This window comes from Microcaecilia unicolor, chromosome 2 (genome assembly GCF_901765095.1).
Source record: "Microcaecilia unicolor chromosome 2, aMicUni1.1, whole genome shotgun sequence".
NCBI classification, from domain to species: Eukaryota; Metazoa; Chordata; class Amphibia; order Gymnophiona; family Siphonopidae; genus Microcaecilia; species Microcaecilia unicolor.
The window spans coordinates 484,730,324-484,743,596 of NC_044032.1; positions in this window are offsets into that span (position 1 = coordinate 484,730,324).

The window sequence follows — 13,273 nt, forward strand, 5'->3', positions numbered from 1 at the left end:
GTTCTTCGGAGGATAACTCCAGAAGAAGAGGGAACCAGATCTGACGCGGCCAAAAAGGAGCAATCAGGATCATGGTGCCTCGGTCTTTCTTGAGTTTCAACAAAGTCTTCCCCACCAGAGGAATGGGAGGATAAGCATACAGCAGACCCTCCCCCCAGTCCAGGAGGAAGGCATCCGATGCCAGTCTGCCGTGGGTCTGAAGCCTGGAACAGAACTGAGGGACTTTGTGGTTCACTCGAGATGCGAAGAGATCCACCAAGGGGGTGCCCCACGCTTGGAAGATCTGGCGCACCACTTTGGAATTGAGCGACCACTCGTGAGGTTGCATAATCCTGCTCAGTCTGTCGGCCAGACTGTTGTTTACGCCTGCCAGATATGTGGCTTGGAGCACCATGCCGTTCCGGCGAGCCCAGGTCCACATGCTGACGGCTTCCTGACACAGGGGGCGAGATCCGGTGCCCCCCTGCTTGTTTACATAATACATGGCAACCTGGTTGTCTGTCTGAATTTGGATAATTTGGTGGGACAGCCGATCTCTGAAAGCCTTCAGAGCGTTCCAGATCGCTCGTAACTCCAGAAGATTGATCTGTAGATCGCGTTCTTGGAGGGACCAGCTTCCTTGGGTGTGAAGCCCATCGACATGAGCTCCCCATCCCAGGAGAGACGCATCCGTGGTCAGCACTTTTTGTGGCTGAGGAATTTGGAAGGGACGTCCCAGAGTCAAATTGGTCCAAATCGTCCACCAATACAGGGATTCGAGAAAACTCGTGGACAGGTGGATCACGTCCTCTAGTCCCCCAGCGGCCTGATACCACTGGGAGGCTAGGGTCCATTGAGCAGATCTCATGTGAAGGCGGGCCATGGGAGTCACATGAACTGTGGAGGCCATGTGGCCCAGCAATCTCAACATCTGCCGAGCTGTGATCTGCTGGGACGCCCGCACCCGGGAGACGAGGGACAACAAGTTGTTGGCTCTCGTCTCTGGGAGATAGGCGCGAGCCGTCCGAGAATCCAGCAGGGCTCCTATGAATTCGAGGTTCTGCACTGGAAGAAGATGGGACTTTGGGTAATTTATCACAAACCCCAGTAGCTCCAGAAGGCGAATAGTCATCTGCATGGACTGCAGGGCTCCTGCCTCGGATGTGTTCTTCACCAGCCAATCGTCGAGATATGGGAACACGTGTACTCCCAGCCTGCGAAGTGCCGCTGCTACCACAGCTAGGCACTTTGTGAACACCCTGGGCGCAGAGGCGAGCCCAAAGGGTAGCACACAGTACTGGAAGTGGCGGGTGCCCAACTGAAATCGCAGATACTGTCTGTGAGCTGGCAGTATCGGGATGTGTGTATAGGCATCCTTCAAGTCCAGAGAGCATAGCCAATCGTTTTGCTGAATCATGGGGAGAAGGGTGCCCAGGGAAAGCATCCTGAACTTTTCTTTTACGAGATATTTGTTCAGGGCCCTTAGGTCTAGGATGGGACGCATCCCCCCTGTTTTCTTTTCCACAAGGAAGTACCTGGAATAGAATCCCAGCCCTTCTTGCCCGGATGGCACGGGCTCGACCGCATTGGCGCTGAGAAGGGCGGAGAGTTCCTCTGCAAGTACCCTCTTGTGCTGGAAGCTGTAAGACTGAGCTCCCGGTGGACAATTTGGAGGGTTTGATGCCAAATTGAGGGTGTATCCTTGCCGGACTATTTGCAGAACCCACTGATCGGAGGTTATGAGAGGCCACCTTTGGTGAAAAGCTTTCAACCTCCCTCCGACTGGCAGGTCGCCCGGCACGGACACTTGGATGTCGGCTATGCTCTGCTGGAGCCAGTCAAAAGCTCGCCCCTTGCTTTTGCTGGGGAGCCGCGGGGCCTTGCTGAGTCGCACGCTGCTGACGAGAGCAAGCGCGCTGGGGCTTAGCCTGGGCCGCAGGCTGTCGGGAAGGAGGATTGTACCTACGCTTGCCAGAAGAGTAGGGAACAGTCTTCCTTCCCCCGAAAAATCGTCTACCTGTAGAGGTAGAAGCTGAAGGCTGCCGGCGGGCGAATTTGTCGAATGCGGTGTCCCGCTGGTGGAGAGACTCTACCACCTGTTCGACTTTTTCGCCAAAAATGTTGTCCGCACGGCAAGGCGAGTCCGCAATCCGCTGCTGGATTCTATTCTCCAGGTCGGCGGCGCGCAGCCATGAGAGCCTGCGCATTACCACACCTTGAGCAGCGGCCCTGGACGCAACATCAAAAGTGTCATAAACTCCTCTGGCCAGGAATTTTCTGCACGCCTTCAGCTGCCTGACCACCTCCTGAAAAGGCTTGGCTTGGGGAAGAGCATCAACCAAGCCCGCCAACTGCCGCACATTGTTCCGCATGTGTATGCTCGTGTAGAGCTGGTAAGACTGGATCTTGGACACGAGCATAGAGGAATGGTAGGCCTTCCTCCCAAAGGAGTCTAAGGTTCTAGCGTCCTTGCCTGGGGGCGCCGAAGCATGTTCCCTAGAACTCTTAGCCTTCTTTAGGGCCAAATCCACAACTCCAGAGTCGTGAGGCAACTGAGTGCGCATCAGCTCTGGGTCCCCATGGATCCGGTACTGGGACTCGATCTTCTTGGGAATGTGGGGATTACTTAATGGCTTGGTCCAGTTCGCAAGCAATGTCTTTTTCAGGACATGGTGCAAGGGAACAGTGGACGCTTCCTTAGGTGGAGAAGGATAGTCCAGGAGCTCAAACATTTCAGCCCTGGGCTCGTCCTCCACAACCACCGGGAACGGGATGGCCGTAGACATCTCCCGGACAAAGGAAGCAAAAGACAGACTCTCGGGAGGAGAAAGCTGTCTTTCAGGAGAGGGAGTGGGATCAGAAGGAAGACCCTCAGACTCCTCGTCAGAGAAATATCGAGGATCTTCCTCTTCCTCCCACGAGGCCTCACCCTCGGTGTCAGACACAAGTTCACGAACCTGTGTCTGCAACCTCGCCCTGCTCGACTCAGTGGAGCCACGTCCACGATGGGGGCGTCGAGAGGTAGACTCCCTCGCCCGCATCGGCGAAGCTCCCTCCGCCGACGTAGTCGGGGAGCCTTCCTGGGAGGTGGCCGCGGTCGGTACCGCACGCGGTACCGACGTCGGGGACCTCAACCTGGGCGATGGGCCAGCCGGCGCCACGCTCGACGGTACCGGAGGCGCAAGCACCGCCGGTACCGGAGGGGTAGGGCGCAACAGCTCTCCCAGAATCTCTGGGAGAACGGCCCGGAGGCTCTCGTTTAGAGCGGCTGTAGAGAAAGGCTGTGAGGTCGATGCAGGCGTCGACGTCAGTACCTGTTCCGGGCGTGGAGGCTGTACCGGGCTGTCCAGAGCGGAGCGCATCGACACCTCCTGAACAGAGGGTGAGCGGTCCTCTCGGTGCCGATGCCTGCTGGGTGCCGAATCCCTCGGCGACCCAGAGCTCTCGGTGCCGACATGGGGAGGAGACCGGTGTCGATGCTTCTTCGATTTCTTCCGAAGCATGTCACCGGAGCTCCCCGGCACCGACGAGGAGGACGTCGAATCCATCCGTCGCTTCCTCGGGGCCGAGACTGAAGAAGGTCGATCTCGGGGGGGCTGTACCGCAGGAGCCCTCAGGGTAGGAGGAGACCCACCCGAGGGCTCACCGCCACCAGCAGGGGAATGGACAGCCCTCACCTGCACTCCACCCGATGCACCACCGTCCGACGACATCAGCAGACGAGGTCCTGGTACCACCGACGTCGATGCAGCTATCCGATGTCTCGGCGCCGATGCAGAGGCCCGATGCCTCGATGCACTCGATGCAGGGGCGGCCGAGGAAGATGGTCTGGACGCTGACGACGTCGATGCACTCGAAGATCCCGGTGCCGATGCCGACGAAGAGCCCGAGAACAACACGTTCCACTGGGCTAGTCTCGCTACCTGAGTCCGCCTTTGAAGAAGGGAACACAGACTACAGTTCTGAGGGCGGTGCTCGGCCCCCAGACACTGAAGACACGACGAGTGTCGATCAGTGAGCGAGATAACCCGGGCGCACTGGGTGCACTTCTTGAAGCCGCTGGAAGGCTTCGATGTCATGGGCGGAAAAATCACGCCGGCGAAATCAAAAGCCGAAATGGCGAAAATTGAAGCACCAAAAATTTAGAGGGAGAAAAAATCTCGACCGAGGCCGAAAAGAGGCCTACCCCGACGACGAAAGAAAACTTACCGGGGCAAAAAGCTGGAAGTACGGGGAGGATTGACACGAAACCCGGTCGGAGGGTTTCCGGAGCACTTCCCGACTAACAAAGCTTTCCCGAAGGAAAAAAACACGCTCAAACAGAATTTGGACGCGCGAGGTCGACTTTCCGGGGCTCGACACGGCGAAAACACGACCGTACCGAGTGCGGACAAAAGAAGACTGGCCGGCTCGAGCCGGTTTCGGGCGGGAAGACGGCCGCGCATGCGCGGTGCGCGCGGGCGCGCGAGGGCTAGCAAAGGACTTTGCTAGTGAAGATTCCGATTGGAGGGGCTGCCGTGGACGTCACCCATCAGTGAGAACAAGCAGCCTGCTTGTCCTCGGAGAAAGATCTCTTCACTGAGGCCCTGTGAGCAGTTATATTCCTGAAACTGTGAGCAGCTATATTTCCTGTACTCCCCAGGCACTATTCAGGTAGTGACTAAATGTTTAGGGGAAATGGGACTTGATATACCGCCTTTCTGAGTTTTTTACAACTACATTCAAAGCGGTTTACATATATTCAGGTACTGATTTTGTACCAGGGGCAATGGAGGGTTAAGTGACTTGCCCAGAGTCACAAGGAGCTGCAGTGGGAATCGAACTCAGTTCCCCAGGATCAAAGTCCACTGCACTAACCACTAGGCTACTCTTCCACTCCGTATTCAGTTACCTGTTATTGTGCGCTGTTTTTGTTCCATCTGTTTTTATGTTTCACTGTTCAATATTTTTATAATAAACCTTTTTTAGTTTATTGACTCTGCTTGTCTGGACTGACTAAGAATCCTGGTGGTTTGTGTGTTAGGTATGTGGGTGCTTTCCATGAACTGGGACCCCTGAGAGTGTGGCCCCAGCTTACCAGAAAACACTGGGGAAAACTTGAGAGCAGGATACTCGCCTATAGGCGGTTGGGACCCAGTCGGTGGGAGGAGGGTGCTAGTGTAGAGCACATGCCGAGGTGCAGGTGGGCCTGAGCAGTGCTGAGGGCAGACTCCCTAAATGGCCACAGGAATAACCCCAGGTGGGTGACAGGCGTTCTGTGACACTCGGTCTTTTTCAAGACCACTGAATTTATTCTCAATTTAGCTGCACATATTCTTCTTTTTACATCATATCATCAGACTCCTGAGGCTGGCACATTGGTGCCAAAATGCAATGCAGTGTCAAGTCTTGTACATTCATGAGTTTTGTACATTGATTTTGAGTTCTGTGCATCTAATTTTATACATCGCAGCAATAAATTTGGCTTGTTTATCCCATTGTTTATCCAGCCTTCCTTCATTTCACACTTTTTGAGTGTGCATCCTTTTGTGTCCAGTTTTGTTCAGGTTCCTGTGCATGAGTAGGGCTTGCATGAGGGTTTAAAAATACTAGGACTAGGGGGTATGCGATGAAACTACAGTGTAGTAAATTTAAAACAAATTGGAGAAAATCTTTCTTCACCCAACGCGTAATTAAACTCTGGAATTTGTTGCCGGAGAACGTGATGAGCTTAGCAGAGTTTAAAAAGGGGTTAGACGGTTTCCTAAAGAACAAGTCCATAAACCACTACTAGATGGACTTGAGAAAAATCCACAATTCTAGGAATAACATGTATAGAATGTTTGTATGTTTGGGAAGCTTGCCAGGTGCCCTTGGCCTGGATTGGATGCTGTCATGGACAGGATGCTGGGCTCGATGGACCCCATGGTCTTTTCCCAGTGTGGCATTACTTATGTACGGTGTTTGGTTTGTGGTGAAAAAGATTGCAAAAATTGATTTAAAAATAACCTCACTTTTGAATTGGTGATATTAGTTTGATGAAACAAATTGGCTGTTGAACATTGTGAGAGAGAAGTCAGAACAGAGCTGCAAGCCACTGCTACATGTTTGAGAGACTGTGCTGTAAACCTGACTGAGAAACAAATCAGAACAGCTCTGAAGAGTGCCCTTTTTAAGAGCAGGGAAAACAGTTTGGAGATTAGGCTAAATTAAATAGGTACTCTGATTAAGTATTTTTTTTGGTAGCTAGAGTGGCCTACAATTATCATATTCATAGAAAAAGAAAAAAAAAAGTACATCTGCAGTAAAGAAGATAGGCTTCTATACTAATTTTTAAAGAGTAGGATAGTAGGTACACTAGACCAGATGTAGAAGAGAAAAGTCTGGACCCCAACATTACCAAGTAAGAAGAAAAGAAAAATGTAGGAAAGATCAAAGAGCAACAGATATGTGGCCATCTAGACATCAGAAACTGACTAGACAAATAGCAGGGACCATCATACCTATAGAAAACACAAATACTTACCTAATAACCTTTGTGATCTGGGGTTTTGGAACCTAACAGACAAAAATTGAATACAGAGGGGTATGTCTACTAAAACACGCTAATAAATGGGCTTAGTGTTTGTTAATACGAGACTTTCTAACACACTAAGCCCATTTCTTGAGTGCCCAGGAAATACAGGAATTCCCTGTATTTCTCTTTCCGGTCATGCGCTATATTCACATTAGCGTGCATAATCTGAAAAAAACTGATAGGGAGCACTTATTGCCTCCTACTTAGGGGCGTAGCCAGATCTCGCAGTGGGAGGGGGACAGAGCCCGAGGGGGGGGGGGATTTTGGTCTGCTGACCCGCCGCCACCCTGCCGCTCCCTACCCACTGCTGCAGCAAATACCTTGGCTGGCGGGGGTCCCCAACCCCCACCAGCTGAAGCCTTCTCCAGCGCTATCATGTTGCCTGCCTGCTCTTTCTTTCCCCTCACGTCCTGTATGCTCCTTTTAGTGAAACTGAGAATTTCACTAAAAGGTGCATGCAGGACATGAGGGGGAAGAAAGAGGAGGGCAGGCAACACGGTGGCGCCAGAGACCAGCACTGTACAAGGCTTCAGCTGGTGGGGGTTGGGGGCCCCCACCAGCAAAACCAGGGGCCCAGAGGAAATTTGAGGGGGCCCAGGCCCCAGTGGCCCCACATAGCTATGATACTGGTTAGGATGGGCTAAGGGGTCCCGCGTTATGGATGCACTGTTAGCATGCAGTATTTAGAATGCACTAGCTGGATAATGCGTCTACGCCCATTCTCTGCCCCTGACATGCACCCTCCAGAAATGTAATACAAAAATTAATACTGCATGTGCTTTAATGCGTTTTACAGTAAGCGTTTATGTGTGCACTAAATGCACATTAGGGCTTAACACCCTTTACTAGACATAACCCAAAGATTTAGTTCTTAAAAATTAAAGACGTAGAAAGAGTAGGAGAAGAAGTCAGAAGAATTAGTTTGAATACTTATCTGACAAACACCTGTGGCCTTGGGCTTCCTGAAGTGTCAATTCAGTCTAGAACAAAGTTCAGTCATAGAAGTTCAGTGATCTTATTCATTTTATTCTAGGAGAAGGAAAATATGCAAGTTTAGCAAATTTGTAAATTAAATTTTAGTGTGAATTTTAGAGAGGATTTTAATAAAATGGTTTACAATTTTCAAATGGAACTATTTTAAATATTTATGGGCCTCTTTTACTAAACCGTGCTAGTGATTCCTAGAGTGTCAAAGGCACCGCAGCCCATTAATTTTGAATGGGCTGCATTGCATTTGCCAAGCAGGAATTGCTACTGCAGTTTAGTAAAAGAGGCCCATAAATATTGAAAATAGTGGATTTTCCCCAAGTCCATCTTAATAATGGCTTAGGAAGTTATCCAAACCTTTTTTTAAACCCTGATAAGCTAACTGCTGTTACCACATTCTCTGGCAACGAATTCCAGAGTTTAATTACACATTGAGTGAAGAAATATTTTCTCTGATTTGCTTTAAATTTACTGCTTAATAGCTTAATTATGTGCCCCCTAGTACTAGTATTTTTGGAAAGAGTTGACACATAGATCCTTTGCTTGGTTGGCGACTCCTAGTGTGGAACCTTGCTGGGGGCTTTTTTACTCACTGTGGCAAAAAGGGCCCTGGCACATGGGAAAAATGGCCCCCACCACCAGCGTAGGGCCCCTTTTCCCACAGCTTGGCAAAGGGGCCCCCTAATGAATTATTATGTATTAAATGCTAACATTTATTCAGTGGGCTGTGCAGCATTTAGCACTTGCTAAACCTGTTAGCGTACTTTAGTATAAGGACCCTGTTCAAGCCTCCCAAGATCTTTTACTGTAAGATCTTAGTATCTTGATGTATAACCTCAGCACATCAACACACACTGAAGTCCCTTTATATTTCTGAAATGTCCTTTATTGAATAACAGTAAACGCGGTCGAAAATTCCGGCGGCTGAAACGAGAGAGTTGCAAAAACACGACTCTCTCAGTCGCGGGAAAAAAGTAACTGGCGGGAGCGGTCGCGCACGGGCGGGAAGACGGCCGCGCATGCGCGGTGGGCGTGCCCTGCGTGCCGACCGTCCCGCGAAGCTTTTTCCGGTTGGTGGGGGCTGCCGCGGACGTCAACCCAGTCGTGAGAACAAGCAGCCTGCTTGTCCTCGGAGAACAGTTTACTCACAAATCAGAAGAGGTGCCTCTTAGCACAGAGCCTTCGTATTCTGAAAGCTGTCTCAATGGATGGAATCAGAGACCTGAGGAAAAAGGGTAGTTCTACTGCTGAGGTAGAAAGGCAATCACACAGGCAGAGCAACTCACAGATGGGAGATTGAAAGTGCAATATCTCAATGGCAAGATATTTATGAGGTAAAAAACTGAGTTCTCTCCAGGGAGTCTATGAGGACAAGTGCTGACAGAAATAAAATGGAGACAGCTACCCAGTCAGCCAGAGAGAGAACCTGGACAGGAGAGGGGGGGCTCCCTCAAGCCCATAGAACAAGATGCCAAGAAGACCAATGCGAACAGAGCCAAGTTAGGCTAAGCAAAAAAGGTGTAGGCAACAGCACACCAAAAATAACAGTTTCCTAAACAAGTGTGTCTGCACTACCTTTGAACTACATTTCACATAATGCCTTGCTTATCTAACATTACAGTGACCTACAGCAAAACATTAAACACATTACAGGAATCTATCCCAACCAGGCAAAGCTGTCAAAGGAAAGAACAGACCCCTTAAGAAACACTATAATAGCTTTGCATACAATTTTCGTTAGCTGCTACCATGACAGGAAAAGAGCTTGGAGAACTCTTTTTGTGCATGTCTGGCTGTACTTCTTGCTCGCTAAACTGGCTGAAACTGGCTCATTATGTTAGCAACCACGTTGCTGGCTCCTTAGGTTTTGTGCATCTGGGCCTCAGTAATCAGATTACCCTTAACCTTTGCAAATATTCTACTTCCTTACACCTTCATTAACACCTAAATCAGGTCAGTAGCAGTGCTACCTCTCCAGAAGCCAGACAATAGCTATCTTTTAGAACAAATTTAAGCCTTGCTACTATCCTTTTTAATGTTCTTTGGCTGATGAGTTTCTATCTCTAGAAAAAGTTTCAGTTTAAACCTATGGGGAAAGGGTTGTACAGTATGGAAACTAGTTAATAATGCTTACTTCTTTCTCTGTCTCTCTATCATTTTTCTTCCCCTAAGACTAAACTAGGTTCCTGCTGTGCCTGCTAGAGGCTATCTATTAATGCTGTAGAACAAATGTCACGTCTCTGGTCGTGACCACCCTCAGACTTACCTTATTTCTAGGGGTCAGCATATGTGCTGGCTCCTGTCTGTTTCTGTGTTAGTTTTGTTTCTGTCTCTGTGTGCTGATTGCTTCACTAGACCTCACCTGTGTTGGCTATGCCTCTTTGAGGAGCCAGCATCTAAGATGGCTCCCGCTTGTTTTGTGCCAGCGTCCAAGATGGCTCCTGCCTGTTCTTCCTATGTGTTCCAAGCCTCTCCTTGGTGTGAGTGTGTTCCCTGCTCCTGTCCTGCAGTAGGTGACATAATCAGTGAGAGCCTTCATAAGGAAGTGCTGTGCTTGCATTCAGGGTCTTTGCATAGTAAGTAAGAGTGTTATGCCAAAGGTCGTGAGGTTAGTGAGAGCACTGTTGCGCTGCTACTTAGCCTTTCTCTGGGGCTCTTGCCCATCTGCTATTTGTGTCTGTGGACTGCCAGTCCTTCTGTGTGGGCGCTGCCCTTCTGCTTTGTGTCTGTGGACTGCTAGTCCTTCCGGGTGGGCTTTTGCCCTTCTGTTTTGTGTCTGTGGACTGCTAGTCCTTCCTTTGCCTTGCTCTGTGTTTGGAGTCTGAAGCTTCAGCCATTTTCTCTCTGGCTGTGTTTGAAGCTGCTGAAGCTTCAGCCCTGACTCTGTTAGCTCCTGGTTTATTCCTCTGTCTGCTGCCTGCCCAAAGACTCTGTTTGCTCCTGGTTTATTCTATTGTCCGCTGCCTGCCCAAAGACTCTGTTAGCTCCTGGTTTATTCTATTGTCCGCTGCCTGCCCAAAGACTCTGCTAGTTCCTGGTTGCTTCTTCTGTCTGCTTGCCTAGCTTGTTTGAATACCCTGAGTCCTGTTTCTGCCAAGCTTGCTTGTATTTCCTGAGTCCTGCTTCTGCCTAGCTCAGGGGTAGGCAACTCCGGTCCTTGAGAGCCGCAGGCAGGTCAGGTTTTCAGGATATCCACAATGAATATGCAGGAGATAGATTTGCAAGCACTTCCTCTATGGTATGCAAATCTATCTCCTGCATATTCATTGTGGATATCTTGAAAATCTGACCTGCCTGCGGCTCTTGATGACCGGAGTTGCCTACCCCTGGCCTAGCTAGTGTGTATATCCTGAGTGTATATCCTGAATCCTGTGTCTACCTAGCTAGTGTGTATATCCTGAATCCTGTCTCTGCCTAGCCTTTGTGTATGTCTTGTCCCCTTGGTCTGTCTTGTGTTTCTGGCTTAGTGGCTGCGTGCAGCTTTCAGTCCAAGTCTAGTATTTAGCCTAGCTTCCTTCGTGTATCCCAGCCCCAGGGTGGATCCTCTAGATCTTCAGTTCCTGCCTTATCCTGCGAGTCCTGCCGGCCACCTGTACTCCGGAGGAACGGTGGTCAAGCGCAGTGTAATGTATCTCCACGGAGAGGTGAGCCCTTGAACACGATTATGGAAACCCTCACCGGGCTGTCGGCCAAAACCCTGAGTCCTCTCTGTGCCTCCCGCCGTTCCCCAGGAGTTGAGCCCCTGAGTTTGGGCGGCCAGCAACAGAGAGAACAAAGTCCAGCACAAAGTCCACAGGGTTAGACCAAGCAGCAGGTCACAGCAAACCAGGGCTAGGCAACAGGTCAACACCAGGCAGCGGTCACTAGAAGGTCCAGGAACAGGCAGGGGTCAGTACCAGGCAGCAGTCAAAAGCAGGTCCAGGAACAGGCAGTGGTCAGTACCAGGCAGCGGTCAGAAGCAGATCCAGGAACAGGCAAAGGTCAGAACCAGATATCCATCATAAGTAAATCCAAAGCACTGCTACTAGTCAGCGAACTGAGTAGAAGCCGAAGCACTAATAGACTGAGGGCAGAGCCTTAAATAGGAAGGAATCAGGCTCAACCAGGCACAGCTGAAAACAAGATGGCAGCCCCCATCAGGAACACCCTGCAACCAAATAAGGGCTTCTTTCCTGCAGCTGCCACCTCCAAGATGGCTGCCCTGGCCTAACAGCCCTCTCCAAGATGGCCGCCAAACCCTGGAATAAACCAGAATCCAAGATGGCCACCAGTGCCCAGCTCAGAACAGCCAGGAAACGTGACATGCAGGTGAAGTTGTTCCTGTTCTGCCTGTTCTAGTTGCCTGCCTCAGTACTACTCCAGTCCAGAGTTCCAGTCCTGCTCTTCTGTGTATCCAGTTCCAGGGTGGTCTTGCCTGCCGCTGCCGCTCCTCGGCAGTGGTCCAAGGGCTCACGAATTCCGGTTCTGCCTCGAGGACCCGACAACAAATGAGTACTCTAACCAATGAAATCAATACTTCCTCTGTGTATATGCGTATGCTGCACAAGCCAGTATGTTTGAAAATATAAGTGAGATTAAATAAAAGTGCTACCAACAATAAAGAACGACAACGAGGATGCAGCAGCTCATAGGTTTTCTTGCTTTGTTTTTACTGTTCTAGATGACGGCTGTGTGGGTCAGAGGAAACAGAGTCTAACCTAAGTGGCCTCAAGTGTTTGACGTCATCCCGCCTTCTTTTTTTTTCTTCTTCAACCTCTATAGTAGAGACCAAGGAGGTTTAATAGACAGGAGATGAAGTGACATCAAAATGCTGAAACCAATTAGGTCAGTCTGAGTTTTCCCTTCCCCAAGCAGCCATCATCCCCGTATACTCAAAACAAAGCAAGCAGACCTATGAGCTGCTGCATCTACGTTGTCGTTCTTTATTGTTGGTAGCATTTTTATTTAATCTCACTTGTATTTTCAAACATGCCAGCTTATGCAGCATATGGATGTACACAGAGGAAGCATAAAAACGGGATAACCTTTCATAGGTAGAGTACTAATTTGTTATAAACCTTAATCAGTGGTCAGTTGGAGGGGCTGGTTACAGGAACACCCTAGCACGTGTTATATTCGTGCAGAGATTTTTTTCTCTCCTGGTAATAGGCCACTAAAACAGACATCATGTTATGAGAATCAGGTGCTTAACATTCAGAGTTTCTATTTATTTATGACATTCATATCCCACATTTAACATGTACAGTGCACTCCATTTAAGTGCACATCGGATAAGCGCATGCTCTGTTTAACTGCATGCCATACTTTGGTCCCGTTTTTGATTCCATCAATTTCTATGGGGACAAACTTCGGTTTAGCACACCACTGATAAGTGCAAGATTCGCTTATATGCATGGTTTAAGATCGCTTCTCTGCAGGAAAGACTCCGCATAAGCGCACGCACGGAATATGGAAGCCGATTGGCACGTGGCAAAGGGGCAATACATTTAAAATTTCATTCGTTAACTGCCACAGGCAGAATAAGCAAAAGAATGTTGTTAGAGTGTACACTGGAGTCGTCGTCGTCGTCATCGCGCAACTGTAAGACTATAACACTGGCTGAGAATGAATAGAAGTTCTTAAAAAATTAGAAAACAAACAAAGTCAAGCATCTATTGCTAAAGAATATGGTGTCAATCCCACTCAAATTTAGTGTATCTTGAAGCAGAAAGACCAGCTTCTGGAAGACTGGCAAAACAATACAAATCCACA